Genomic DNA, 20,621 nt, shown 5'->3' with positions numbered 1-20,621 from the left:
AAAATGCTGAAGGGTCCAATGAAGCAAGAAGCAAACTTCATTGATGGTACTCACACAGATTGGGAGTAGATAGTCACATCTTATCTCCTGGTTTCTAATTAGGAATTGCTTTACTCTTGTCTGCAAAAATAAACATTATACCGCTGTGAGTTTTCGTTTAAGCTACTTTTAACTAGATGACAAACTGGGAATCGACAGCAGGTACTATGGAGATGGATACAAAGGAAGTGAAAGTACTCAAGGATGCAGATCATACACAATATGAAATGGTGTGGAGGATGAAGATTCATGATATTGATTATTATGTACATATTCTGCCCAAGAGAGAAGTTTAGGCCAGCTATCCTGAAGGATGTCATATGGACATGAATAAACGTTTCCAGGCCCTGATTGACACAGTCTGACCAATAGACTGAGGAAACTAGGTAGAGGAAAAGTTTAGTTTGATATGCAGAGCTTTACATAAGGATTTCCAAAACTTGGCTACAATGCACATCATGGTTAGGACATCCATTAAAATAAAATAAAAATCATTAATAAAGAGCTTGGCCAAAGCAGGTGCAGATGGAATTCCTTAAATTGGAATAAAATGCACCACTCTTGTAAAGCGATCTATTAGCCCCCAGATGGTATTATATCCATTGGAAGGAAGTATATCTGTCATGAGTCCATTGCATGTCCAAGGAATGTGTATCCTAGAAATATTTGGAATGGGTAAAGTAAGGGCCTCAAAGGGGGGTGTTGAGGACTTCAATGTTGACTGCATTTGGAACAAGCAGTAACATATTGTGTGACATCCTGACCAAGTGTGGGCCACCAGAAGTTTCAGATGATATGGTCTTGAGTCTTCTGATCTTCTGCATGTCCAGAAAAGTGAGAAGAGTGGGCCCAATGGAGACGTCTTTTGCAAAATGTAGCACTAATTAAAAATCTTTCCCAGGAGGAGGTGTAGCCTAAATGACGGTGGCAGCTACACATCTAGTATCCATGATGGGTTTATTTTCAATGACTGTAGGTTCTTTTGGCTTAATCAAGGAGTAGGACAATGCATCCACTTTGTGATTCTTATGCCCAGGTCGACATAAGATGCACAAATCAAGTTAAGAGAAGAACAAAGACCAGTGGGCCTACTGAGGGTTCATGCATTAAGCAATTTGTAGATATAATTAATTCTTGTGACCGGTGAAAATGGTCAAAGGGAACCAGACTCTTCCTAAAGGAAACCTCCATTCTTCCAATGCCACTAGCATAGCATGTAATTATTTTTCTCCTGCTGTATAATGTAGTTTCTTCCCACAGGCAAGACTTTTTTAGAAGAAAGTTGATTTTTTGGAATTTTATTTCTGATGCTCTTTGAGATAGCACACCTCCAATTCCTAGTAAAGATGTATTGACTTCCAAATGGAGTGGAAGATTTACTTCTGGCTGGTTGAAAATTAAAATTGGGATGAATACAGCCTTCAAACTTGAAAAGCTGATAGGGCTTCTTGAGATCACTCTTGAGGGTCAGTGCCTCTTTTGGTTTGAGAATTGATAGGAGCAATCAGAGTGGAATAGCTTTGAATGAATGAACAATAGTAGTTTGCAAAAAAGCACTGCAGAGATTTGAGATTGGTAGGCTGAGGCCAATTCATAATGGCTTGGACCTTCACAGGGTCCATTTGCAAATGGTGCCAGAGATGATGTAACCCAAAAAAAGGCATGGATGTCTTCAAAAAGAGATTTATTTTTTTAAATTGCTGTAGAGTTGATTTTAGCATAGACAGGTGAGATCCTCATTGTCATGCCTGCGATAAGAGCTAAAGTCTTAATAGAAAACCAAGAAGTCATCAAGGTAGAGTATAACAAAGCTGTATAACAGGTCTAGGAAAATTTTGTTGCCAAAATTCTGAAACTTGGCAGGTGCATTGCAGAGACTGAAGGGCATAACAAGGTACAGTAATCAATGCCTGTCACCAGGGCCGGTGCAAGGTTTCTCGGCACCCTAGGCAAAAAATCTGCACACTTTCCCCCCACTCCTCCCTCTCAGGTGAAAGAAAAACGCTCAGCACGACTTTTGCGGGGACCACATGTAGGCTGTATTGTAGGAAAGGGGAACAAAATAGGCAGGAGATATACACAGATATACAGCATATGGAGTGTACTATAGTTGTGGGGGTGGGAGGGTTCTTTGCTCGGAATGCGGTTAACATCCCGACTGTTGGGATCCCATGGTCAGGATACTGATATCGGAATCCCAACACTCGGCGGAATACTGACACAAGCCCGGAATTCACCCTTGGGTGGTGGTCCACGTCACTACCCAAGGGGGAATATAATAGTGTGGCCAAAGGTTGCCACCGGAGCCGACGAGTGGCAAGCGCAGTGAGCACGAGGGAATTCGCTGTGCTCGCTGCTGGGATTCCAACTGTCTCCTGACCGCCAGGATCCCATACCGATCCTCTTTGCTCATTATGATGAGCAGATCAGATTATGCCACATTACAGTACCCTCAGTTCATATTATGTCACATTACAGTGCCCCCTCTACCATTATAACATCCATTACACACTGCTCTCACTGACAATGTACTGTCATACAGCTCAGGCTGGGAATGGATCAGACCCTATTACTTAGCAGCCAAAACTAGGGAAATTGCTATGCAACTTTATAACTTGGGTCCAGGCCCCCTTAAGCCTCTGGGCCCCATAACAATGGCACCCCCTGCAGCCACAATAGTTACACCCATGATTATAGGCATCAATGCAGTGACAGACCATACAATACTGACATCACTGCAGTGACCGCAATGCTGCACATTCACTGTCACAATGACTACCATACCACATACACAGCATGCCAGTAATTGCCATACCGCACAGAGGGGATAATTCAGACCTGATCGTTGGGCAGTGATTTTTGCAGCCCTGCAATCAGATAGTCGCTGCCTACAGGGGGAGTGTATTTTCGCTGTACAAGTGTGCAATCGTATGTGTTGCAGAGATGCTAAAAATCAGCTTGTGCGGCGTCTGCGCAGTCCAGGACTTACGCTTCCAGTGCGATTGAATCCTGCTGATCGGAGCCGTAGCTGATGTCAGACACCCTCCCTCAAAACACTTGGACACGCCTGCGTTTTTCCGGACACTCCCTGTATACGGTCCGTTGCCACCCACAAACGGCCTCTTCCTGTCAATCAACTTGCGTATGCCTGTGCGAATGGATCCTTCACACCATCCCATCGCTGACCAGCGATGCCCGTTGTAGCTGTCCGATGCGCCTGCATATTGCGGTGCATACGCATGTGCAGTTTGGACCTGATCGCCCGCTGTGCGAAAACGCACAGCAGCGATCAGTTCAGAATTACCCCCAGAGAACATTCTATCATCTGCCATATTGCACAGACTGCACACGGTATTAGTGACCACCATACCATACAGACGACACCTTTGGGATTGCAATACAGTACACTGAGTACAATGTGTGCTGGGACTTGTAGTACCTCTACTGGATATATGTGGTCCCTCTGCTAGCTGGGCATAGGAATGTCAGTCAGTTACGTGTATTAATACAGGATTCACAAAACTCCCATTATCCGTAGCTGCAGTTGCCAAATGTGGTGACATGCACCAGAAACAAAAGGGGTGGGATAATTCATTGCTGACCAGGAGGAAATGGAGAGACTACAGCCAGGGAGGAGCCACCCGAGAACAGGTGCTGTACGGGCAGGTGACATCACAGCACACGACAGTCATGTGACTGTCAGTGCCGATGCTGTATCCACGCTGAGACCAGCACCTAGAGCCAGGCTGGCAGTTTAGTCATATATGCAGGCAGTGCTGTAACTAGACATTTTAGTGCTGTGTGCAAAAAACAGCATTGGCGCGCCCCTTACGTAATATAAGGGCAGTGCGTGCCGCAGGCATGCAAAAAAATATATAGGGGCATGGCTTCATGGGGAAGGGGTGTGGCCACAAAATAATACCAATTCATATTACGGTGCACAGTAGTCTCCGTTATTCAAATTACGCCACACAGTAGCGCCACTACACCAGGTAGAGTCCCTTTTACACATTACGGCGGACAGATTCCCCTTTTTACACATTACGGCAGACAGAGTCCCGTTTTTACACATTACGGCAGACAGTGTCCCCTTATTATACATTATAGCAGACAGCGTCCCCTTATTACACATTGCGGCAGACAGCGTCCCCTTTTTACACGTTACGGCAGACAGCGTCCCCCTTATTACACATTAGTCCTCCTTATTACACAGTCCCCCTTATTACACATTACGGCAGACAGCGTCCCCTTATTACACATTATGGCAGACAGCGTCCCCTTATTACATATTACGGCAGACAGCGTCGCCCTTTTTACACATTACGGCAGACAGCGTCCCCCTTTTAACACAATACGGCAGACAGCGTCCCCCTTTTTACACAATACGGTAGATAGCATCCCCCTTTTTACTCATTACGGCAGACAGCGTCCCCCTTTTTACACGTTAACTTACGACAGCCAGTCCCCCTTTTACACGATAGATAGATACTTACCATCTCTCCGCTGGCTCAGGCAGTCAGGCTCCTCGGTGCTGGCAGCTTCGGAGGCAGGGGAGAAGGAGGAGGGAGGGGGACTCCGGAGCCGCAGCAGCACTATGTAATTGGTGGCAGCGCCGCATGCAGCTGTCCCTCTCCTTCCGCATTGGCTGGCCGCCACTGCTGTGAATGCTGGGATAAGGGAAGTACATCCCAGCATTCACTGCGGTGGCGGCCAGCCTATGCGGAAGGAGAGGGACAGCTGCAGCGGCGCTGCCACCAATTACATAGCGCTGCTGCGGCTCCCTCCTCCTCCTTCTCCCCTGCCTCTGAAGCTGCCAGCACCGAGGAGCCTGACTGCCTGAGCCAGCGGAGAGATGGGTTGGAGATCTGCAGAGACTGAGGTGACCCTCTATATATACGGGGTTTGTTAGTGATTGTGTGTATGTCTTTATTTATATATATATATATATATATATATATATATATAGAGAGAGAGAGAGAGAGAGAGAGGCTCCAAGGTCCGGCACTCCGATGATCCATGGATAAACTTCAGCATTCAGCCTGTGCATGCATGTATATATATCTATATATATCTATATATATATCTATATATATATATCTATATATATATATATATATATATATATATATATATATACATATACATACCATAAGTACACTGGCAGCAATAATTACAAGTCAGACACACAGTATATATCTCAACTGTACACGCACACCCCTTCCTTCATGCTTCACTTACCACTGAGGTCAGCAGCAGGAGCAGCACAGCGGAAAGCTTAGCACAGTAGTTCACTTCACTGACGGGAGAACAGGAGCCGGCTGGGTTAGTGATGGGTAGTTCATGAATGATTAGTTCAAAATGAACTAATCTTCAAAGTGAACTAGTTCGTTCAGTTCACAGCTTTGGCAAAGATTAGTTCATCAGGAAGGAGGAGTCAGACACAGACAGAATAGAGCCAGCATTAGGCTTCTCACTGTCTCATTCACTGGATTTTCACTTCCTGAATCTGATGCTGTGAAATGAAAGTTAAAAGTACAACACAGCCCAGGAATCAGATCTAATAAAAAATAGCATCTGCACTGCCTAGCCAAAGTGTATGGGGTAAATTTACTAAGGTGGGAGATTTTTTAGAATTGGTGATGTTGCCCATAGCAACCAATCCGATTATATTTATTATCTGCTAGAAGCAGCTAGATAAATGGTAAGTAGAATTTGATTGGTTGCCATGGGCAACATCACCAGTTCTAAAAATCTCCCACCTTAGTAAATTTACCCCTATGTGTGTCTGTGAGTGAGCATGTGTGGTCATGCTGCTCACCTTTCTGTGATACAATCACTGTCCTATTAGTCCAGATGTCCAAACACTTGCTGCTACTTCTGGTACTACTGGTTCCTGTGCATATTGCTGTGCTAAATCTTCTGCTGGGTGTTGTGTAGGTGCTGCAGCACTGTTTTTATTCAGCTCTCACTCAGCAGTACTCATGAGTCAGTACATCTCTGCTGCCACAGGGGTCACTGCTGTGCTCAGACATGGAGTGGACTCACTCTGTGGAGCTGAGTGAACTGCATTGTCCTGACGACTCGTGAGTCATTCTCCTTGCAAGTAGTTCAGTAGTTCAGCAAGTAGTTCAGTAGTTCAGTGATTCATTACAGTTCACTGATCAGTTCACTGACTCAATGACTCATACAGCCATACGAGTCAGTGCAGTACTTCTCAGCTACCATGTGTGGCACTGCTGTGCTCAGGCATATGCATTGTATGGAGCTGATACTGAACTGCATATAGCCATGATTAATTCACCTAGCATATTAGGTGGTCACAAGGTACACTGTCACTACCAATCAACCAAAGACAAATTCTGAGTGCTGCATGCTATCCTGTAGGGCAGGCATGTCCAAACTGCGGCCCTCCAGCTGTTGTGAAACTACATATCCCAGCATGCCCTGACACAGTTTTGCTGTCAGATGTCAGAGAATGCTAAAGCTGTGTCAGGGCATGCTGGGATATGTAGTTTCTCAACAGCTGGAGGGCCGCAGTTTGGACATGCCTGCTGTAGGGTCTGATTACTCTACACAAGACATAGGGGGATATGTATGTCTGTCTGATGAACCTTCAGTCTTGAAATAATTAAAAATATGATGGTACATATACTTAGGTAGTTCTATAGAAGTGATGTTGCCCATAGCAACCAATCAGTGTGTGTGTGTGTGTGTGAGAGTGAATACTGAATTCTCATGAGTCAGTTTACCTCAGCTGCCACAGGGGTCACTGCTGTGCTCATGGAGTCAGTGGTGGACTCTATGAAGCTGATTGAACTGCATTGTCCTGACGACTCACGAGTCACTCTCCTTGCAAGTAGTTCAGTAGTTCAGCAAGTAGTTCAGTAGTTCAGTGCAGTGGCGTAAGTTCGTCCCAGTCGCCCGGAGGCATGATACATTTTGGTGCCCCCCTACACATACACACACATACCATATGTAGCTATCCCGCACCCAGGGTGAACAGTAGAAGGGTGCTCAGGTACCTTTCCCAATAGTAATATAGATACACATAGAAAGTGGACGCATTCCAAGTCAGTCATTACAATAAAACAGACACCAGCATACCATTATAGTACACCTACAGTGCTCCCTCACCCACCAGGTCTCCATGGAGATGCTTTGGCGCAGCGGTGTGCCAATATAATTAGTGTTCACTGTAGTATTTTTTTTTTAGGGCAGGGTGCTGATCACGGGGAGGGCACATTTTTCATTCGTGAGGGTAAATTTTTAAGTTAAATGGGCAAACTTAGGTACATACTATAATGCTTGGTGCTCCCATTCCTATGGGCAAAACATGGACAGTGCGCACCGAAGGTGCGCTGCAAAAATCTAGGGGCGTTGTTTCGTGGGGAAGGGGCGTGGCCACATAATAGTGTCAATTCACATTACACCACACGGTAGTGCCCCTAATACACATTGCACCAGTTAGAACCTCCTATACACACTGCGCCAGGTAGAGGCTAGAGCACGTTATACATATTGCGCCAGATAGAGCACATTATACACATTGCGCCAGATAGAGCACATTATACACATTGCGCCAGATAAAGCACATTATACACATTGCGTCAGGTAGGGAGCACTGAGGCACATTGCACCAGGTAGAGAGCACTGAGGCACACTGCACCAGGTAGAGAGCACTGAGGCACACTGCACCAGGTAGAGAGCACTGAGGCACACTGCACCAGGTAGAGAGCACTGAGGCACACTGCACCAGGTAGAGAGCACTGAGGCACACTGCACCAGGTAGAGAGCACTGAGGCACACTGCACCAGGTAGAGAGCACTGAGGCACACTGCACCAGGTAGAGAGCACTGAGGCACACTGCACCAGGTAGAGAGCACTCAGGCACACTGCACCAGGTAGGGAGCACTCAGGCACACTGCACCAGGTAGGGAGCACTCAGGCACACTGCACCAGGTAGGGAGCACTAATGGCACACTGCACCAGGTAGGGAGCACTAATGGCACACTGCACCAGGTAGGGAGCACTAATGGCACACTGCACCAGGTAGGGAGCACTGAGGCACACTGCACCAGGTAGAGCACTGAGGCACACTGCACCAGGTAGAGAGCACTGAGGCACACTGCACCAGGTAGAAAGCACTGAGATTAATGTTTACAGCTGCAAAATACTTACAAGGTTAATTTAGCCCAGGGGGACTCTCATGTACGTACCGGGTCCGGCGGCGCGCGGCTGGATCCGGCGACGTGGCGGGGTCCGGCAGGCAGCAAACGGCGGGGCGGCAGGGCGCACAAAAATGGGCAGGGCGGGATTCAGCTGTCTAAAAAAGGGGCAGACACCTAGCGTGAACACTAGATATATATTAAAAAAAAGACAAACGCCTCATTCACTTAAACACACGTCTCACTTAAACACACACGCCTCTCACTTACATACACCTCTCACTTACACACACCTCTCACACACGTGCCTCTCACTTACACACACCTCTCACATACACATGCCTCTCACATACACATGCCTCTCACATACACATGCCTCTCACTTACATACACATGCCTCTCACTTATAGGCCCTACACACATAGCGATTTCACTGCACGATATGAACGATCTTGTTCATTAATGAACGAGATATCGTTCATATCGTGCAGTGTGGAGTCCCCAGCGATGAACGATGCGCGACCCCGCGCTCGTTCATCGCTGGGGCCATGTCGGCTGTGCATGCCGGCCAATATGGACGAGATCGTCCATATTTGCCTGCAAGTCTACGGAGCCGGGTGACGGGGGGAGTGAAGAAACTTCACTCCCCCCGTCACTGCCCCCCCGCCGCTGGGTCGCTCGTCGGCCACCTCGGCGGCGCATCGCCGAGTGTGTAGGGCCCCTTACATACACATGCCTCTCACACACACACACATGCCTCTCACTTACATACACATGCCTCCCACTTACATACACATGCCTCTCACACACACACACACACACACACACACACACACACACACACATGCCTCTCACTTACATACACATGCCTCCCACTTACATACACATACATGCCTCTCACACACATGCCACTCACACATCACACACACACATGCCTCTTTTACTTGAATGTACAACTTTCCTTAAAAACACACACACCTCACTTAAAAACAAGCACACACAAAACACAGTACTTCCCCCCCAAATACACCTCTCCCCCACCCCCCACACAGTGCCTACCTTTGGCTATCATCCAGAGCATGGAGGAGCAGAGAGTTCTGAGCTTCCCTCGGCTGGCTTACTAAGGGCCCGGGAGGAGCTGTGCTCTGGAGCTCCCCCTAGCTGCAGCCAGTGCCATCTCTCTCTACAGGAGGCAGCTTCCGTGTCATTGACACAGCTCCTCCATCTGCAATAGCAGCGCAGTCCTCAGGCTGCGGGAGACAGTGGAGGAGATGCGCCCCCTTGTGGCCAGGAGCCCGGCGGCAGCCGACTCCACTGCCTCCCACAGTTCCGCCCCTGGTTCAGTGATTCATTACAGTTCACTGATCAGTTCACTGACTCAATGACTCATACAGCCATACGAGTCAGTGCAGTACTTCTCAGCTACCATGTGTGGCACTGCTGTGCACAGGCATATGCATTGTATGGAGCTGATGCTGAACTGCATATAGCCATGATTCATTCCTCCAGTATATTAGGTGACAAGCTACACTCCCAATCAGCTAAAGACACAGTGCTGAGTGCTGCATGCTATCCTGTAGGGCAGGCATGTCCAAACTGCGGCCCTCCAGCTGTTGAGAAACTACACATCTCAGCATGCCCTGACACAGCTTTAGCATTCTCTGACGGAAAAACTGTCAGGGCATGCTGGGATATGTAGTTTCACAACAGCTGGAGGGCCGCAGTTTGGACATGCCTTCTGTAGGGTATGATTACTCCACACAAGACACAGGGGGATATGTACTATGAACCTTCAAGTGACATAAAGTTGAGCAGTTGTCCCTAGCAACCAATCAGCTTCTGTCACTTTATATACTGTTGAACATAAATGACAGAAGCTGATGGGTTGCTTTACAACATCTCCACTTTATCTCTCTAATGTCTGTTACATTGGGGCAAAGGGACTTTTTCTTTTCTTTTAATTACTGTATTTTAAAAGCAGAAAAAAATAAAAGTGACTTATGACATTACTCTGGATTTGGGTCTTTCACATGCATATTATGAAGTAAAAAGGAGTACCAACAATGGGATTAATATTGCAGAGATACATATGTCACTATAAGGTTGCTATATAACTTATTGCTTTTCTTAAAAATAAAAAATCTGACATATTACACACATCTGATCATTTGAAAAAGATTATAACTCCTATAATGAGCTAGTATTAGAAATGCCTACTCTATGTGTAATAGTCTAGACTAGTTCTAAATCTAATCACTCCTTTCAGTCTGAGTCAGTGAGTGAAATGATGAACTAAATGAACTAGATGAACTAATCTTCTGAACTAATCTTTTCAGTGAACTAGATCATAATGAACTAATCACCGAACTGAACTAGATTTCCCATCACTAGGCTGGGTGCCTAACTCAATGAAGCCCTGCCCCCTTGCAGTGTGTCCTGGTCTGTAAAAAGGGGGCGGAGCCAAATGCTGGGAGGGGAGGGGCTTAAATAGCGGGGCTGAGCTGGCGGCTTCATGAAAAACAAAGAAGCCTGTGGGGAAGGGGATGGGCGGGGTGTACGGGGTGTGAGGGAGGGTTGAGAAGTCCAGCGTCCTGCGGCTGCTGCCTGCATTATCTAAATGGAAGGATGTCTTGATGTTTCCCCGACAAGAGACATCCTTCTGTGTTTTTGTTAAGTGGATCAGTGCCGCCCTCCAGTGGCTGCCGCTCTAGGCAGCTGCCTAAAGCTGCCTAGTGGTAGCGCCGGCCCTGCCTGTCACGAGTGTTGAATGCTGTTTTTCTTTCATCACCTTAATAAATTCAAATTACATTGTATGCCCCAGGTATAATAATTCTGAGATCAATGGTAGAGTTTTTCAGTTCTTATTCGTAACAGCATTGAATCCTCTGTTGACGATGCAGGAATGCAATGCTCCATCATTTTTTTTGCAACTGCTGACGATTATTAACAATAGAATACCTTTTCCAAATATTATTTAATATATTAAGACATTGCTTGTATTTCGGGATACACACTGTATTTGTGAGGTGTCCTTGCAGGGATAAGGTCAATAGGATAGTCCCATTCATGATACAGAGGCAGAACTTCTGCAGAATGGTTGTTGAGTACATCTTTGAAATCAGAATAACAGGATGGTATTTGAATATCCTCTTTAGAAGGGAGCGGTATGACTTGTCAACAGTCATCAAGTCAACATAAGATGAGACTATTAACATGTAGTACTTCGACATGCCCACAGTGACCATGTCAACATTCGTCATGTATACCTGGATGATATGCCGGCATGATGAACTCTCAACAAACTGTCCCTGGTGGTCTAGTGGTCTATTACTTTCTCCTGGTGGCAATGGCGGCTCCAGCATCTTTTTTTGGATCCCAGCAGTCACGTGAAGATCAGTTCTGGCACAGGCATATGAAGAGCAGTGTTCAAGTGAGTATTTCTCCACCTATCTTTAACCTTAACCCTCCCCCTATTGCCTAACCCTCCCCCCCGACAGCCTTACCTAACTTCCCTCCGCAGTCTAACCCTTACCCAGAGCCGGCCTTAGGCATAGGCAAACTAGGCAAATGCCTAGGGCATTTGGTATGCTTAGGGGCACCAGCATCTTCTGCTGATTAAAATGATATGCGGCATGCCTATATTCTGTGTGTGACTGCGACTGTATCTGCATACAAAATGCTACGTTGCGTGTATTCATGGAAATCACTGTAATGTAGCATTCTGCATGCAGATACAGACACAGTCGCGCACATAATATAGGCATGCCGCATATCATTTTAATCAGCAGAAGCTGCTTGTGCATCCTAGCCACATAGTAATGCAAATAAGATGCATTTTCATAAACAAATGGCGCCCAACGTTAGCAGAGCTGCCAGCTGACTCATGCCAGGCATTTCCTGCAGAACTAGCGGTGGTGCTAGGGCGCTCCAGCCAAAATCTTGCCTAGGGCATCATATTGGTTAGGGCCGGCTCTGCCCTTACCCTCCTATTGGCACCTTACCTTAAGCAAGTGGCAGTATCCTGAAAGTGTCAACATTTTTCATGGCGACAATTCAGATGTCGATATTGGGAACCTGTGACAGTTTAAGGATGTCAACCTAGTGCCTGTTAATAGTTTTTAACCATGTTGACATTCTCATGTCGACATTGTGGTTTTGACCATATACAGAGCCCTCTTCGTATCCCTGTAACTCCTTTAGGAGGCCTCCGAGAACCAGTGCCATCTGAAGATGGCGTTGCAAAGTTTTGGAGTTTGCTAAATATTAGATGGTCATATAGAATCCCCAATAATGAATGGCACAATTCATAAAATATGCGGAAAATAGAGTTTCCTCATTTGCTACTTTATTGATGATGAATAAGCCCCTTAATGAGAAATTGAGAATAAAAAATATAAAACTCAGTAAATTGTACTTACCTGTCATCCTTAGGATATTTTATGTGGTTATATACAGGGTTATATTTCTGCCAGTCCACATATGTTATGATTTGCAGCGGCCAGCACTGGCTTTGTCTATCACAATGACATAAATTATTTGATTTGATCCTCGACCACCAACCCAGGGCACCCCTGCATGTGCCCTACAGCACCCAGTTAGGTAACCACCATTCTAAAAATAAATTGTCTTGTTTATATTCTGATAGTAAACATTTGTGTTAAGTTGCGAAAGCTTAAAATTCTTTTAAAAGAATAGGAAATCCATTATCTTTTTGTTTGTTTGTCTCATGATGCTCAAGGGTTGATGGAATGCATATATTAGATTGCAGTGCTAATATATTACCATTAACTATACAGTCTTTTAATGATTATCCAAATATAAGCAAAAGTAGCTCACAAGTTCAACTTCAATTAATTGCCTGTAGAACTCTGTAACTATGTAAATATTTCACACACAGTAGCACTCAAATGGGTGGCCAATACCAGATTCACGCGGAAACATACAAACACTAATCCAAACAAAAAGCTTTAACCCGTTCTGGCTGGGTGAGTAGTTTTCTACCACTTTTAATATTTTTATATTGTATTGGTAAAATTAATTTGAACAAAATTAGCCATCCCTCGAGAAATCTTGAAAAATAGGTAGAAGACTACCCATACAGTCCAATATGGGATTTTAAACACAACTGTAAATTGTAATAATTACATTCCCAATGCCCCCTCTCTCTTAGAGCTTATGCAGAGTTGGACCAATGCATTATTATTTTTTTTTTGCACAATCTGTTTATTGAAACAATTTCAACATTACATACAATAGGTCATAATAGATCCAAGATAGAATGTACGCAAATAAGTGACAAAAAAGATACATTAAGTGGGCAATCAGAGTGAGCATCAGCTTATAATAACATTCATCCCATCATAGAAAAAATAGGATTTTAATTACCTACCGGTAAATCCTTTTCTTGTAGTCCGTAGAGGATGCTGGGGTCCACATTAGTACCATGGGGTATAGATGGGTCCCTTGGGAGCCATGGGTACTATAAGAGTTTAATAGTGTGGGCTGGCTCCTCCCTCTATGTCCCTCCTACCAGACTCAGTCTAGAAACTGTGCCAGAGGAGACGGACATACTTCGAGAGAAGGAAATACACAGGTAGTGGTGAGATTCACACCAGCTCACACAAAACAACAGAAAACCAAGCCAACCAGCTTGAAACAAGTCAGCAACAGCTGAACAACAATACTTAAACAAGTAACAATGCAGTACGTAACCAAGTAACAAGGCAGTACTGAACCAAGGAACAAAGCGCTGGGCAGGCGCTCAGCATCCTCTACGGACTACGAGAAAAGGATTTACCGGTAGGTAATTAAAATCCTATTTTCTCTTACATCCTAGAGGATGCTGGTGTCCACATTAGTACCATGGGGATGTACCAAAGCTCCCAGTATGGGAGGGAGAGCGCGGTGGCTCCTGCAGAACCGATTGACCAAACTTTAGATCCTCAGAGGCCAAAATATTGAACTTGTAGAACTTAGCAAACATGTTCGACCCAGCCCAAGTTGCTGCTCTGCAAAGTTGTAAAGCCGAGACACCCCAGGCAGCCACCCAGGAAGAACCCACTTTACGAGTAGAGTGAGCCTTAACAGATTTTGGACATGGCAAGCCTGCTGTAGAATAAGCATGCAGGATCCAGCAAGAAATCATCTGCTTAGAAGAAGGCCACCCAACCTTGTTGGGATCATAAAGGACAAACAGAGTGTCTGACTTTCTGTGATGAAAACTTCTCTTCACATAAATCTTCAAAGCCCTTACAACAGCCAAGGATTTTGAAGGAACTGAGGAGTCAGTAGCCACTGGCACCACAATAGGTTGGTTGATATGAAAAGCCGACACAACCTTTGGAAGAAATTGCTGACACGTCCTGAGCTCAGCTCTATCTTCATGGAAAATCAAGTAGGGGCTCTTGCAGGACAATACCCCCAATTCCGACACACATCTAGCAGATACTAATGCCAACAGTGTGACCGCCTTCCAAGTAAGAAATTTGACATCAACCTCCTGTAAAGGTTCAAACCAATCTGACTGCAGGAACTGCAGCACCACATTAAGATCCCAAGATGCCGTAGGAGGCACAAAGGGAGGCTGGATGTGCAGAACCCCTTTCAAGAAAGAATGAACCTCAGGGAGGGCAGCCAATTGTTTCTGGAAGAAAATGGACAAGGTCAAAATCTGGACTTTTATGGAGCCCAGGCGCAGGCCCACATCCACTCCTGCTTGCTGGAAGAAGAGAAACTGTCCAAGTTGAAACTCCACCGTAGGAAACTTCTTGGCTTCACACCAAGACACGTACTTTTTCCAAATCTGATGGTAATGTTTTGACATTACTCCTTTCCTAGCCTGTATCAGGGTAGGAATAACTTTGTTCGGAATGCCCTTCCGAGCTAAGATCTGGCGTTCAACCTCCATGCCATCAAACGTAGCCGCGGTAAGTCTTGATAAGCGAACGGCCCCTGTTGCAGAAGGTCCTCTCGAAGAGGAAGAGGCCTTGGATCTTCCAGCAGCAACTCCAGAATATCTGCGTATCAAGCCCTTTTTGGCCAGTCCGGAGCAATGAGGATCGCCTAAACGCTTGTTCTTTTTATTAGTTTGAGAATCCTTGGGATGAGTGGAAGTGGAGGGAACACATACACTGACTTGAACACCCATGGAGTTACCAGGGCATCCACTGCCACTGCCTGTGGATCCCTCGATCTGGGACAGTACCTCCGAAGTTTCTTGTTGAGGCGGGAGGCCATCATGTCTATATGAGGTACGCCCCAAAGACTTGTCACTTCTGCGAACACGTCTGGATGGAGACCCCACTCTCCTGGATGGAGATCGTGTCTGCTGAGGAAGTCCGCTTCCCAGTTGTCCACTCCCGGAATGAAGAATGCCGACAGCGCCACCACGTGCTTTTTCACCCAGAGGATGATTCTTGTTAACTCTGACATTGCAGCCCTGCGCTTCGTTCCGCCCTGTCGGTTTATGTAGGCCACTGTCCGACTGAACCTGAATGGCCTTACCGAACCGTCTGGTTTCAGTACCACAAACAGGTTTGAGTAATAACCCTTGTGTTGTAGGTGAGGTGGAACTGGAACAATGACATTTGTTGTAACTCCAGTCTGTACCCCTGGGTAACAATATCTTGAACCCAGGGATCCAGGCATGAGGATGCCCATACATGACTGAATTTTTTTGGTCTTGCATCCACCTGCCTGATTTCCATGCTTGGAGGTCCACCCTCATGCCGAGGACTTTGAGAAAGCAGAACCAGGTTTCTGTTCCTGGGAACCTGTGGGTGCAGGTTTTCGGGATTTCCCCTGACCACCTCTAAAGAAAGTGGAGGGGGATTTGGACTTTTTAACTTTATCGCTCCAAAAGGACGTAGAATAGGACTTCATAGTCGGTGGTGTAGCAGAGGGAAGAAAAGTTGACTTACCCACAGTTGCCATGCAGATCCACGCATCTAATGCTTCCCCAAACAGAGCCTGACCTGTGAATGGTAGGTTCTCCACACTCTTGTTGGATTCCGCATCTGCAGTCCATTGGCACAGCCAGAGTCCTCTGCATGCCGAGACAGCCATAGAAGAAGCCCTCGCTTTCAGATGTCCAAGGTCCTTCATGGCTTCCACCATGAAACCTGCAGAATCCTGTATGTGACGTAAAAACAATTCAATGTCACTTCTATCCATAGAATCTAACTCCTCTAGTAAAGTGCCTGACCACTTTACTATGGCTTTAGAAATCCATGCACAAGCAACAATGGGTCTTAAAGCTAAGCCATTTGCTGTATATAATGATTTGAGTGTAGTCTCAATCTTGCGTCCGGCCAGCTCTTTTAATGAGTTGCACCCCCTTAAGCAAGGGATGCTTTTATCTCTCTCCATTATACTTAGAAAGATCACAATGGAGAGAGATAAACGCTCCTCCCTAAGTTCCTGGATGCCAAATCACCGTCCTTAGTATCTCTGTACAGTATGTTCTATTAGTGTACTAATTAACACAAACAGCTTGTAATGTACAGCTGCAAGATTAATCTTTCTATGTATAATGGAGAGAGATAAAAGCTCCTCCCTAAGTTCCTGGATGCCAAATCACCATCCTTAGTATCTATGGGGGTAATTCCAAGTTGATCACAGCAAATCACCAAGTTGATCACACAAATTTTTTAGCAGTTGGGCAAAACCATGTGCACTGCAGGTGGAGCAGATATAACATGTGCAGAGAGAGTTAGATTTGAGTGGGTTATTTTGTTTCTGTGCAGGGTAAATACTGGCTGCTTTATTTTTACACTGCAATTTAGATTGCAGATTTAACTCACCACACCCAAATCTATCTCTCTCTGCACATGTTATATCTGCCTCCCCTGTAGTGCACATGGTTTTGCCCAACTGCTAAAAAATTTCCTGCTGCGATCAAGTTGGAATTACCCCCTATGTACAGTATGTTCTATTAGGATGCTAATTAGCTGTTTGTGCTAATTAGTACACTAATAGAACATACTGTACAGAGATACTAAGGATGGTGACTTGGCATCCAGGAACTTAGGGAGGAGCTTTTATCTCTCTCCATTATACATAGAAAGATTAAACTTGCCACTGTATGTTACAAGCTGTTTGTGCTAATTAGTTAGATAAAAGCTCCTCCCTAAGTTCCTGGATTCCAAATCACCGTCCTTAGTATCTCTGTACAGTATGTTCCATTAGTGTAGTAATTAGCACGAACAGCTTGTAACGTACAACACAGATTCTCACAACCCAGATTCTCTAACGCCGACGATCGATAGTACTATGTTGCTCGAACAGTTAGTTGCGTCAGTATACACTAATTTATATTTACTGGTATGCCTACAGGTGCTCAGTACCGCTGTGCATTTTAGATAGCGAATGAGTCTCTCCTTCAGATTTACCCGGATTTGTGTGAAACCTGTGTGCACCCTTCCATTGAATATTTTACAATGGATTACACAGAAAAAAAATAATAATAAAGTGAATATCACGGGAACACAAAAAAAAAGATTGGTACTTTGGAAATCGAACCCGGGACGCTCAGCGTGGCAGGCGGGAGCCTTCATCGCTAGCCCACGACACTGCATGGAAGATACATAAGTTCATGTGTAAAAGTGCTGCAAAGAGCGATTCCTTCCCATTGGTGTTGGTTTATGCCTTAGGGGACTCGGACGCTCATATTTTAAAAGCACAGTATTTAATGCACTGTACATACTTTAAAGTCAATGAGCTACATTATTCCTTTCACACATTAGTTGTGTCTGCATACACAATCTTTCACACATTAGTTGCATCTGCATACACAAGTGTTTTAAGATGTTCGTTTGTATCTGTATAAACTACTTTTTTTTTTTTTTACTCTCTCCGTCTGACCATTGGTCACCATCTGTGTGTACAGTATGCAGTACAGGACTGTATATTAACATTACAGTCATCACTGACCATTTGCCAGAGCTTGTGGATCAATCCGCCGCTATTCGATCCAAAGTACTGGATTAGTGGAGCATTAGCCACCCAGTGGTGGAGATGTGTAATGCATGCTGAGTATTTAGTCGCGCCTCAACGTGCCTGTCCATGATTAAACTCAGCAACCTAAGCTATCGCCTAGGTGTGACTAAACCTCCATCAAGGCGCAGAAAGAGCCAAGATAACGGTGGACTCATCTGTATTTGTGCTTCTAGCTGACTCTTCATAGACCATAATTCCATCAACATGCCCTTTGTGGACATTGTCTATGTGATGTTACATGACCCGTTACAGCTCAGTTACACTCCTTCAGTCACAAGTAGGGTTTTGCATCAGCCGAATTTGCACATGCTCAATTCCAGAGATTGTGGAGTGTGAAAACACACAAGATATGCTCCGCAAATGGATGGATGTTCAACTCACTCACCCAAATCTAATTCTCTCTCTACTCATGTTATATTTGCCCGACCTGCACTGCACCTGGTTTTGCCCATTAGAGAAAATGTTTGCTGCTGCGATCAGGTCTGAATTAGGCCCTATGTTATATAGGTCATGCTTGATAATACATAGTTGCTGATATTTTTTATCTCGCTACTAGGAGATCCTGGAGTTGAGGTCAAGGTGGCAAGTGCATAGAGAGCGGCAACAAGGCCACATCCTCTACTGTGGAGTGACGGGAGTCTGCAAATCATGCAGTGTGTGATTGTGGGAGGGTTCTTGATAGCATCACTTGCTGGAAATTATCATCAAGACCTGCCCACTTCCCTACTGATGCCGAAGGGTGGCCTGCTCTACTGGGTGTTAGGGCGAACACTCTGAAAGCTGGGACAGTAGGCAAGTATTGTATACATGATTCATAATAAGTTGTGTTGTAATGATTTGTACTAATAATAAGGGGTCTGTGGCCTTTCTACTACCAGTAATTATAAGTTATCATTTTGTTAAAACTTTTAAGCTAAGACATTCTTCTCAGTTAGTCACATGTAAGTAATCAATTCTCAGGAGTTGACTTGACCACCCAAGTGCTTCTAGAGTTTTCTTTTATACACAAAACCATTCTTTTAAAATGCTTACGCTTATTTCCAGCCTATCCCAGCATACATGTAATAGATAAATAGTTGCATCACAAGCAATTGAGATCAAGAGATGTTGTTTCATGCTACTGACATAATGTACAAATCATTTGAACAGTGGACTTCTATTCTACTTCATCAATCCATAAATTAGTGTTCATTGTATACTTGCTTTGTTATGTGTGTGGAAACAAACACATTTCCGTAAATCGACTACAGTGTAATATACATTTCCTGAAATATAATATGTGTTCTGAACAATTTTCATGGGGATGTGATTTCATCCTAAACACTTCACTTGCAATGAAAAGCAATCCTATAAAACCGGGTGTGTAGAAATAATCCAGGATTTGGCCAAACAGCAGCAGACCTTGGTGCCCAGCAGCAGTAATCAGTCAAAGCTGCAAAATGTGGTGGGAGAAATCTTAGAACACTTTGTTCACTCTCCTGAATCTGTCACATCCCATATTCCGTCTGTCCTATTGTCACAAATGTTCCACCACCATTCTATCTTTGTCCAATATGATATGCACCCTTCCTCCCATTGTCATATGACGTGACAATGGGACATACCTAGATAATACTTATCTAGATACAAATAAAGAAAAATGGGAAGAAGAATGGGGGAATATGTGACAAGGGGATGTAGTATTGGGGTCAAAAGGTGTAATAAATGGTGGAACAGAGGAAAGGTGGTGCGCTAAGAATCTTTACATTTGCTATGTAGCTGAGAGTCATGTATTGTGAGTATGTACTGTCGCTTTGGGACAACACATGACTCCATATTGAGATAGCTCAACTGCACTACAAACAACAAATATGACGGAAATCTGACTTTAGAGCTCAGATGCAGGGGTACAGTGTCATGCCTATCCTAGCACTCATTACTGGTTCTAATCAGATACAGAGGAGGCAAGGGGAAACACTGGGATTTCCTGCCTAAGATTTTACCAGAACATGTAGGATTTCTATTATATTCTATATATGTAGTGTTGTGTGTTCTGCTTAATGTGATATTTTATTCATTGTGCTGTCTATAAGGAATATACTAATGGCGCCTTGCTCATTCCCAAAGTTCAGCATGTGATCCATGGAAGAAGAGAGCTAGGTATAAGAAGCTATACACTGTTGTGCTGGTGGCATCGGTGCTGTATTAGAGCTATGAACCTATATACAAAGTCACTTCATTTTGAAGATTAGTACATGCACATCTCTAATTGTGTTTCCATCTGCTTTATCCTGTAATTAGATACTGGAGATAATATAACGTACTAAGGTAATGAATAAGTATGCCTCCGCCAGATCCCTTTCATGTAGGTATTGTAAATCAGTGTTGTACTAGTATGGTACTGTTAATGAATCTGAATTGATCTTTCACAGATCTCCGCGT

General features: G+C 44.7%; 1 protein-coding gene across 1 annotated transcript in view; it reads right to left on the bottom strand.

The window, feature by feature from the left end:
* The window catches only part of LOC134932613 (V-type proton ATPase subunit S1-like), a 163,382-nt gene that overhangs the window by 64,283 nt on the left and 78,478 nt on the right, over positions 1-20,621 (bottom strand). The gene's annotated exons all lie outside the window — the stretch shown is intronic.

The sequence above is a fragment of the Pseudophryne corroboree genome, chromosome 6 (assembly GCF_028390025.1).
Source record: "Pseudophryne corroboree isolate aPseCor3 chromosome 6, aPseCor3.hap2, whole genome shotgun sequence".
NCBI classification, from domain to species: Eukaryota; Metazoa; Chordata; class Amphibia; order Anura; family Myobatrachidae; genus Pseudophryne; species Pseudophryne corroboree.
This window is presented reverse-complemented; position numbering and strand designations above follow the sequence as displayed.